General features: G+C 35.9%; 1 non-coding gene across 1 annotated transcript; it reads left to right on the forward strand.

Annotated features, from left to right (window-relative positions):
- Positions 1-9,456: 9,456 nt before the first annotated feature.
- TRNAS-ACU (transfer RNA serine (anticodon ACU)) lies at positions 9,457-9,530 on the forward strand. Its single transcript has one exon. It is a non-coding gene; the product is annotated as a tRNA-Ser (tRNA).
- Positions 9,531-11,279: the final 1,749 nt, after the last annotated feature.

Here is an 11,279-nt window from a genome sequence, read left to right on the forward strand (position 1 = left end):
GGTTGATGGAAGAAACATTTTACAAAAACTCTCCAGATTATTGACTTTTTAAAGTTTTTCTAGGAAACGTTTTAGATGAATGCTTATTAGCCTTTGTCAGTATGTACGTTTGCAAAGTGTCTTTGTGGCGCAATCAGTTTGTGTGCACGGCTATTAACCAAAAGGTTGGTGGTTCAATCCCACCCAGGGACGTAATTGACCTTGTTATCAGATTTTGGTGATCTTTAAGTAGACAAGTCAAAATTTCAAATCCCCCTGTTCTGGTGTAGGGTACCTGGCCTTCTCTGATGTAATCAGAGTTAGATTTGATTCATTGATTTTATAAAAACAGCTAGGAAGCACAATTTAGCAGTGGGTTGCAGAGAAAAAGAAATATGCTGGCAAAAAAAATCCAATTGAGTGATTAAACAGCTCTTCATTTTCTGGCTTTATTTTTATGCTAACAAATTTGTTCTCTGAAAAGTGTCCACAAAGCCAAGTCTCTGATTAACACCTTTGTAGGGATGGTTTTTCACCTATTACTAAATTAAACTTGCTTTATTGGAAAGGCAGCAAGATGCATCCTCATTTCAATGTCTACTGAAATAATACAGGTTGACACCAGGAAACATTAACGCCACTGCATCCTTGCTGCTTTCTCATGTAGAAGTCTGTTTAATGTGAAAACAAGGTGATATCTAATTAGCACACAGGTAAGGAATTAAGAAAATCTTTATTTAAGGGTGAAGATGTTTCTCACAAAATCGTTGCCCCAATGCATCATTGAAATTCAAGCTGGAAAGATGATTTTAATATATCACTTGTACATTTTGTATTGCTCTTCTGGTGACAATGTAGTTTGTTTTTGTCAATTACCATTTTAATAATAGGGTAAAGAAAATTAAGTGGATTTTTGAAAGAAAACAATACTGTCAATATACTATTAAAACAAATTAAAATGGTAAAAGTTATTGTACTTTAAGTAAAAATAAAAGAGCAAAAATATCAATCCCAGTTTTGATTACTTAAATGAACAAAAAAAAATGCATATAGCAAAGGATAGTTTCAATCTGCCTACCGCTGGGTTATGGGCCCAGCATGCTTCCATTGCTGTACTCTGCTGCACATGTAAGTGCAAGAGATCCTGAAGCACTCACTCATCATGGGAAAGTACCAATGTGTTTCTTCGTTGGTTGATGGAAGAAACATTTTACAAAAACTCTCCAGATTATTGACTTTTTAAAGTTTTTCTAGGAAACGTTTTAGATGAATGCTTATTAGCCTTTGTCAGTATGTACGTTTGCAAAGTGTCTTTGTGGCGCAATCAGTTTGTGTGCACGGCTATTAACCAAAAGGTTGGTGGTTCAATCCCACCCAGGGACGTAATTGACCTTGTTATCAGATTTTGGTGATCTTTAAGTAGACAAGTCAAAATTTCAAATCCCCCTGTTCTGGTGTAGGGTACCTGGCCTTCTCTGATGTAATCAGAGTTAGATTTGATTCAGTGATTTTATAAAAACAGCTAGGAAGCACAATTTAGCAGTGGGTTGCAGAGAAAAAGAAATATGCTGGCAAAAAAAATCCAATTGAGTGATTAAATAGCTCTTCATTTTCTGGCTTTATTTTTATGCTAACAAATTTGTTCTCTGAAAAGTGTCCACAAAGCCAAGTCTCTGATTAACACCTTTGTAGGGATGGTTTTTCACCTATTACTAAATTAAACTTGCTTCATTGGAAAGGCAGCAAGATGCATCCTCAATTCAATGTCTACTGAAATAATACAGGTTGACACCAGGAAACATTAACGCCACTGTATCCTTGCTGCTTTCTCATGTGGAAGTCTGTTTAATGTGAAAACAAGGTGATATCTAATTAGCACACAGGTAAGGAATTAAGAAAATCTTTATTTAAGGGTGAAGATGTTTCTCACAAAATCGTTGCCCCAATGCATCATTGAAATTCAAGCTGGAAAGATGATTTTAATATATCACTTGTACATTTTGTATTGCTCTTCTGGTGACAATGTAGTTTGTTTTTGTCAATTACCATTTTAATAATAGGGTAAAGAAAATTAAGTGGATTTTTGAAAGAAAACAATACTGTCAATATACTATTAAAACAAATTAAAATGGTAAAAGTAATTGTACTTTAAGTAAAAATAAAAGAGCAAAAATATCAATCCCAGTTTTGATTACTTAAATGAACAAAAAAAAATGCATATAGCAAAGGATAGTTTCAATCTGCCTACCGCTGGGTTATGGGCCCAGCATGCTTCCATTGCTGTACTCTGCTGCACATGTAAGTGCAAGAGATCCTGAAGCACTCACTCATCATGGGAAAGTACCAATGTGTTTCTTCGTTGGTTGATGGAAGAAACATTTTACAAAAACTCTCCAGATTATTGACTTTTTAAAGTTTTTCTAGGAAACGTTTTAGATGAATGCTTATTAGCCTTTGTCAGTATGTACGTTTGCAAAGTGTCTTTGTGGCGCAATCAGTTTGTGTGCACGGCTATTAACCAAAAGGTTGGTGGTTCAATCCCACCCAGGGACGTAATTGACCTTGTTATCAGATTTTGGTGATCTTTAAGTAGACAAGTCAAAATTTCAAATCCCCCTGTTCTGGTGTAGGGTACCTGGCCTTCTCTGATGTAATCAGAGTTAGATTTGATTCATTGATTTTATAAAAACAGCTAGGAAGCACAATTTAGCAGTGGGTTGCAGAGAAAAAGAAATATGCTGGCAAAAAAAATCCAATTGAGTGATTAAATAGCTCTTCATTTTCTGGCTTTATTTTTATGCTAACAAATTTGTTCTCTGAAAAGTGTCCACAAAGCCAAGTCTCTGATTAACACCTTTGTAGGGATGGTTTTTCACCTATTACTAAATTAAACTTGCTTAATTGGAAAGGCAGCAAGATGCATCCTCATTTCAATGTCTACTGAAATAATACAGGTTGACACCAGGAAACATTAACGCCACTGCATCCTTGCTGCTTTCTCATGTAGAAGTCTGTTTAATGTGAAAACAAGGTGATATCTAATTAGCACACAGGTAAGGAATTAAGAAAATCTTTATTTAAGGGTGAAGATGTTTCTCACAAAATCGTTGCCCCAATGCATCATTGAAATTCAAGCTGGAAAGATGATTTTAATATATCACTTGTACATTTTGTATTGCTCTTCTGGTGACAATGTAGTTTGTTTTTGTCAATTACCCTTTTAATAATAGGGTAAAGACAATTAAGTGGATTTTTAAAAGAAAACTATACTGTCAATATACTATTAAAACAAATTAAAATGGTAAAAGTTATTGTACTTTAAGTAAAAATAAAAGAGCAAAAATATCAATCCCAGTTTTGATTACTTTAATTAACAAAAAAAATGCATATAGCAGAGGATAGTTTCAATCTGCCTACCTCTGGGTAATGGGCCCAGCATGCTTCCATTGCAGTACTTTGCTGCACATGTAAGTGCAAGAGATCCTGAAGCACTCACTCATCATGGGAAAGTACCAATGTGTTTCTTCATTGGTTGATGGAAGAAACATCTTACAAAAACTCTCCAGATTATTGACTTTTTAAAGTTTTTCTAGGAAACGTTCTAGATGTATGCTTATTAGACTTTGTCAGTATATACTTTTCGCAAAGTGTCTCTGTGGCGCAATCGGTTAGTGTGTCTGGCTACTAACCAAAAGGTTGGTGGTTCAATCCCAACCAGGGATGTAATTGACCTTGTTATCAGATTTTGGTGATCTTTAAGTAGACAAGTCAAAATTTCAAACCCCCTGTTATGGTGTAGGGTACCTGGCTTTCTCTGATGTAATCAGAGTTAGATTTGATTCAGTGATTTTATAAAAACAGCTAGGAAGCACAATTTAGCAGTGGGTTGCAGAGAAAAAGAAATATGCTGGCAAAAAAATCCAATTGAGTGATTAAACAGCTCTTCATTTTCTGGCTTTATTTTTATGCTAACAAATTTGTTCTTTGAAAAGTGTCCACAAAACCAAGTCTCTGATTAACACCTTTGTAGGGATGGTTTTTCACCTATTACTAAATTAAACTTGCTTCATTGGAAAGGCAGCAAGATGCATCCTCATTTCAATGTCTACTGAAATAATACAGGTTGACACCAGGAAACATTAACGCCACTGTATCCTTGCTGCTTTCTCATGTGGAAGTCTGTTTAATGTGAAAACAAGGTGATATCTAATTAGCACATAGGTAAGGAATTAAGAAAATCTTTATTTAAGGGTGAAGATGTTTCTCACAAAATCGTTGCCCCAATGCATCATTGAAATTCAAGCTGGAAAGATGATTTTAATATATCACTTGTACATTTTGTATTGCTCTTCTGGTGACAATGTAGTTTGTTTTTGTCAATTACCATTTTAATAATAGGGTAAAGAAAATTAAATGGATTTTTGAAAGAAAACAATACTGTCAATATACTATTAAAACAAATTAAAATGGTAAAAGTTATTGTACTTTAAGTAAAAATAAAAGAGCCAAAATATCAATCCCAGTTTTGGATTACTTTAATTAACAAAAAAAAATGCATATAGCAGAGGATAGTTTCAATCTGCCTACCGCTGGGTTATGGGCCCAGCATGCTTCCATTGCTGTACTCTGCTGCACATGTAAGTGCAAGAGATCCTGAAGCACTCACTCATCATGGGAAAGTACCAATGTGTTTCTTCGTTGGTTGATGGAAGAAACATCTTACAAAAACTCTCCAGATTATTGACTTTTTAAAGTTTTTCTAGGAAACGTTTTAGATGAATGCTTATTAGCCTTTGTCAGTATGCATTTTTGCAAAGTGTCTCTGTGGCGCAATCAGTTAGTGTGCACGACTATTAACCAAAAGGTTGGTGGTTCAATCCCACTCAGGGACGTAATTGACCTTGTTATCAGGTTTTGGTGATCTTTAAGTAGACAAGTCAAAATTTCAAACCCCCTGTTCTGGTGTAGGGTACCTGGCTTTCTCTGATGTAATCAGAGTTTGATTTGATTCAGTGATTTTATAAAAACAGCTAGGAAGCACAATTTAGCAGTGGGTTGCAGAGAAAAAGAAATATGCTGGCAAAAAAAATCCAATTGAGTGATTAAACAGCTCTTAATTTTCTGGCTTTATTTTTATGCTAACAAATTTGTTCTCTGAAAAGTGTCCACAAAGCCAAGTCTCTGATTAACACCTTTGTAAGGATGGTTTTTAACCTATTACTAAATTAAACTTGCTTCATTGGAAAGGCAGCAAGATGCATCCTCATTTCAATGTCTACTGAAATAATACGGGTTGACACCAGGAAACATTAACGCCACTGCATCCTTGCTGCTTTCTCATGTGGAAGTCTGTTTAATGTGAAAACAAGGTGATATCTAATTAGCACACAGGTAAGGAATTAAGAAAATCTTTATTTAAGGGTGAAAATGTTTCTCACAAAATCGTTGCCCCAATGCATCATTGAAATTCAAGCTGGAAAGATGATTTTAATATATCACTTGTACATTTTGTATTGCTCTTCTGGTGACAATGTAGTTTGTTTTTGTCAATTACCATTTTAATAATAGGGTAAAGAAAATTAAGTGGATTTTTGAAAGAAAACAATACTGTCAATATGCTATTAAAACAAATTAAAATGGTAAAAGTTATTGTACTGTAAGTAAAAATAAAAGAGCCAACATATCAATCCCAGTTTTGGATTACTTTAATTAACAAAAAAAAATGCATATAGCAGAGGATAGTTTCAATCTGCCTACCTCTGGGTTATGTGCCCAGCATGCTTCCATTGCTGTACTCTTCTGCACATGTAAGTGCAATAGATCCTGAAGCACTCACTCATCATGGGAAAGTACCAATGTGTTTCTTCGTTGGTTGATGGAAGAAACATCTTACAAAAACTCTCCAGATTATTGACTTTTTAAAGTTTTTCTAGGAAACGTTTTAGATGAATGCTTATTAGCCTTTGTCAGTATGTACTTTTGCAAAGTGTCTCTGTGGCGCAATCAGTTAGTGTGTATGGCTATTAATTAAAAGGTTGGTGGTTCAATCCCACCCAGTGACGTAATTGACCTTGTTATCAGATTTTGGTGATCTTTAAGTAGACAAGTCAAAATTTCAAACCCCCTCTTATGGTGTAGGGTACCTGGCCTTCTCTGATGTAATCAGAGTTAGATTTGATTCAGTGATTTTATAAAAACAGCTAGGAAGCACAATTTAGCAGTGGGTTGCAGAGAAAAAGAAATATGCTGGCAAAAAAATCCAATTGAGTGATTAAACAGCTCTTCATTTTCTGGCTTTATTTTTATGCTAACAAATTTGTTCTCTGAAAAGTGTCCACAAAGCCAAGTCTCTGATTAACACCTTTGTAAGGATGGTTTTTCACCTATTACTAAATTAAACTTGCTTCATTGGAAAGGCAGCAAGATGCATCCTCATTTCAATGTCTACTGAAATAATACAGGTTGACACCAGGAAACATTAACGCCACTGCATCCTTGCTGCTTTCTCATGTGGAAGTCTGTTTAATGTGAAAACAAGGTGATATCTAATTAGCACACAGGTAAGGAATTAAGAAAATCTTTATTTAAGGGTGAAAATGTTTCTCACAAAATCGTTGCCCCAATGCATCATTGAAATTCAAGCTGGAAAGATGATTTTAATATATCACTTGTACATTTTGTATTGCTCTTCTGGTGACAATGTAGTTTGTTTTTGTCAATTACCATTTTAATAATAGGGTAAAGAAAATTAAGTGGATTTTTAAAAGAAAACAATACTTTCAATATACTATTAAAACAAATTAAAATGGTAAAAGTTATTGTACTTTAATGAAAAATAAAAGAGCAAAAATATCAATCCCAGTTTTGGATTACTTTAATTAACAAAAAAAATGCATATAGCAGAGGATAGTTTTAATCTGCCTACCTCTGGGTTATGGGCCCAGCATGCTTCCATTGCAGTACTCTGCTGCACATGTAAGTGCAAGAGATCCTGAAGCACTCACTCATCATGGGAAAGTACCAATGTGTTTCTTCGTTGGTGGATGGAAGAAACATCTTACAAAAACTCTCCAGATTATTGACTTTTTAAAGTTTTTCTAGGAAACGTTTTAGATGAATGCTTATTAGCCTTTGTCAGTATGTACTTTTGCAAAGTCTCTCTGTGGCGCAATCAGTTAGTGTGTACGGCTAAAAACCAAAAGGTTGGTGGTTCAATCCCACCCAGGGACGTAATTGACCTTGTTATCAGATTTTGGTGATCTTTAAGTAGACAAGTCAAAATTTCAAACCCCCTCTTATGGTGTAGGGTACCTGGCCTTCTCTGATGTAATCAGAGTTAGATTTGATTCAGTGATTTTATAAAAACAGCTAGGAAGCACAATTTAGCAGTGGGTTGCAGAGAAAAAGAAATATGCTGGCAAAAAAATCCAATTGAGTGATTAAACAGCTCTTCATTTTCTGGCTTTATTTTTATGCTAACAAATTTGTTCTCTGAAAAGTGTCCACAAAGCCAAGTCTCTGATTAACACCTTTGTAGGGATGGTTTTTCACCTATTACTAAATTAAATTTGCTTCATTGGAAAGGCAGCAAGATGCATCCTCATTTCAATGTCTACTGAAATAATACGGGTTGACACCAGGAAACATTAACGCCACAGCATCCTTGCTGCTTTCTCATGTGGAAGTCTGTTTAATGTGAAAACAAGGTGATATCTAATTAGCACACAGGTAAGGAATTAAGAAAATCTTTATTTAAGGGTGAAGATGTTTCTCACAAAATCGTTGCCCCAATGCATCATTGAAATTCAAGCTGGAAAGATGATTTTAATATATCACTTGTACATTTTGTATTGCTCTTCTGGTGACAATGTAGTTTGTTTTTGTCAATTACCCTTTTAATAATAGGGTAAAGAAAATTAAGTGGATTTTTTAAAGAAAACTATACTGTCAATATACTATTAAAACAAATTAAAATGGTAAGTAAAAATAAAAGAGCAAAAATATCAATCCCAGTTTTGATTACTTAAATTAACAAAAAAAATGCATATAGCAAAGGATAGTTTCAATCTGCCTACCTCTGGGTTATGGGCCCAGCATGCTTCCATTGCAGTACTCTGCTGCACATGTAAGTGCAAGAGATCCTGAAGCGCTCAGTCATCATGGGAAAGTACCAATGTGTTTCTTCGTTGGTTGATGGAAGAAACATCTTACAAAAACTCTCCAGATTATTGACTTTTTAAAGTTTTTCTAGGAAACGTTCTAGATGTATGCTTATTAGCCTTTGTCAGTATGTGCTTTTTGCAAAGTGTCTCTGTGGTGCAATCGGTTAGTGGGTCCGGCTACTAACCAAATGGTTGGTGGTTCAATCCCACCCAGGGACGTAATTGACTTTGTTATCAGATTTTGGTGATCTTTAAGTAGACAAGTCAAAATTTCAAACCCCCTGTTATGGTGTAGGGTACCTGGCCTTCTCTGATGTAATCAGAGTTAGATTTGATTCATTGATTTTATAAAAACAGCTAGGAAGCACAATTTAGCAGTGGGTTGCAGAGAAAAAGAAATATGCTGGCAAAAAAAATCCAATTGAGTGATTAAACAGCTCTTCATTTTCTGGCTTTATTTTTATGCTAACAAATTTGTTCTCTGAAAAGTGTCCACAAAGCCAAGTCTCTGATTAACACCTTTGTAGGGATGGTTTTTCACCTATTACTAAATTAAACTTGCTTCATTGGAAAGGCAGCAAGATGCATCCTCATTTCAATGTCTACTGAAATAATACAGGTTGACACCAGGAAACATTAACGCCACTGCATCCTTGCTGCTTTCTCATGTAGAAGTCTGTTTAATGTGAAAACAAGGTGATATCTAATTAGCACACAGGTAAGGAATTAAGAAAATCTTTATTTAAGGGTGAAGATGTTTCTCACAAAATCGTTGCCCCAATGCATCATTGAAATTCAAGCTGGAAAGATGATTTTAATATATCACTTGTACATTTTGTATTGCTCTTCTGGTGACAATGTAGTTTGTTTTTGTCAATTACCCTTTTAATAATAGGGTAAAGAAAATTAAGTGGATTTTTTAAAGAAAACTATACTGTCAATATACTATTAAAACAAATTAAAATGGTAAAAGTTATTGTACTTTAAGTAAAAATAAAAGAGCAAAAATATCAATCCCAGTTTTGATTACTTAAATTAACAAAAAAAAATGCATATAGCAAAGGATAGTTTCAATCTGCCTACCTCTGGGTTATGGGCCCAGCATGCTTCCATTGCAGTACTCTGCTGCACATGTAAGTGCAAGCGATCCTGAAGCACTCACTCATCATGGGAAAGTACCAATGTGTTTCTTCCTTGGTTGATGGAAGAAACATCTTACAAAAACTCTCCAGATTATTGACTTTTTAAAGTTTTTCTAGGAAACGTTCTAGATGTATGCTTATTAGCCTTTGTCAGTATGTGCTTTTTGCAACGTGTCTCTGTGGCGCAATTGGTTAGTGTGTCCGGCTACTAACCAAATGGTTGTTGGTTCAATCCCAACCAGGGACGTAATTGACCTTGTTATCAGATTTTGGTGATCTTTAAGTAGACAAGTCAAAATTTCAAACCCCCTGTTCTGGTGTAGGGTACCTGGCCTTCTCTGATGTAATCAGAGTTAGATTTGATTCATTGATTTTATAAAAACAGCTAGGACTTTATTCTTTTCTATCCTAGTTTATTACGACCAACTTTCATCCAAGGAGTTTGATATTCTACTACCTGCATGCAATTTAAATTGCTTAAATTGTTTATATGGTTGATTTGTCCTTCACAATCCATAATCTGCAACTTGGATGTACTTGTGTCATTGAAAATCTTATAATAAAAATGTTTATATATTGAAAAAAAAAGTTATAAGACATATGCCTACCTACTAAATGGGGTAAAATTAGGGGATTCTGTACTGGAAAAGGACTTAGGTGTCCTCATAGATAGCAAGCTAAGCAGTAGTACCCAAAGTAGGACTGCAGCAAAGAAGGCTAATAAGATATTAGCATGCATAAAACGGGGTATTGATGCTAGGGACGAGAGTATTATACTCCCGTTATATAAATCACTAGTGAGGCCACACCTTGAATACTGTGTACAGTTCTGGGCACCGTACTACAAAAAGGATATCCTGGAGCTTGAAAAGGTACAGAGGAGGGCGACCAAACTAATTAAGGGCATGGAGATGATGGAATACAAGGAAAGGCTTGAAAGACTAGGCATGTTTACATTGGAAAAGCGGAGACTAAGAGGGGATATGATCAACATCTACAAATATATAAGGGGACAATACACAGAGCTTGCGCGGGACCTGTTTCTGGTTAGATCAACACAGAGGACTCGTGGACACTCGCTCAGGTTAGAGGAGAGGAGACAATACAGCGTAAAGGCTTTTTCACGGTAAGGACAATACGTGTTTGGAATTCCCTGCCCGAGGGAGTTGTAATGGCGGAATCTGTCAACACCTTTAAGAATGGGTTAGATAAATTCCTATTGGATAAGGATATACAGGGGTATGGTGCATAGTCATGCATTATAGTTACTATAAATAGGGATAAAATGCAATGGCTGACAGCAGCATCAGTCAGAAATTTTAGTAAAATCATCATGCATAGGACACCACAAATAGGTTGAACTCGATGGACAATTGTCTTTTTTCAACCTCAGATACTATGTTACTATGTTACTATGTAATATTTGAAGAAACAAAATAAAATAAAGCTATGTATTGGGTTTCACTAACAAGCACATTGGAAGACTTGACTACTGTTAAAAGACATGCATTACATGGTATAGAGCCACAAACCACAATGTAGTAAAATAAAAACAAACTTACATGTGTATCAAACCTATGTGAGGCTTACATTGATAGTGCAAGATCAACACTCTGTCAACTGTGCAAACTAGACTGCACATAAATGCCATAAAATTTATCTGAGATTTTAGTAAATAAGGCCCGTTGCTGTCCGGGTTACACAGCCGTCACGGCCCCGCCCCCATACGGTCCGGTCATGTCTGCGTTGTCCTGACTGTGCCCCCAAAATGGCGGCACAACGCCGCTGGCCCGACTCCTCCTGCCCAGTGACCGCCTCTACCTGTCAATCAGGCAGAGGCGCTCACTGGGCAGAGATGCTGATCGCATCTCTGGCATGTGCCGGTGCACTGTGGCACCAGCACACACGCACTTCAGACCTGATCTCCTGTTGTGTGAATATGCACAGCAGGGATCAGGTCTTAATTAGGCCCTATATACAGCTGTCAGTAAAGCAG

This window comes from Pseudophryne corroboree, unplaced genomic scaffold, assembly GCF_028390025.1.
Source record: "Pseudophryne corroboree isolate aPseCor3 unplaced genomic scaffold, aPseCor3.hap2 scaffold_536, whole genome shotgun sequence".
In the NCBI taxonomy this organism is placed as follows: domain Eukaryota; kingdom Metazoa; phylum Chordata; class Amphibia; order Anura; family Myobatrachidae; genus Pseudophryne; species Pseudophryne corroboree.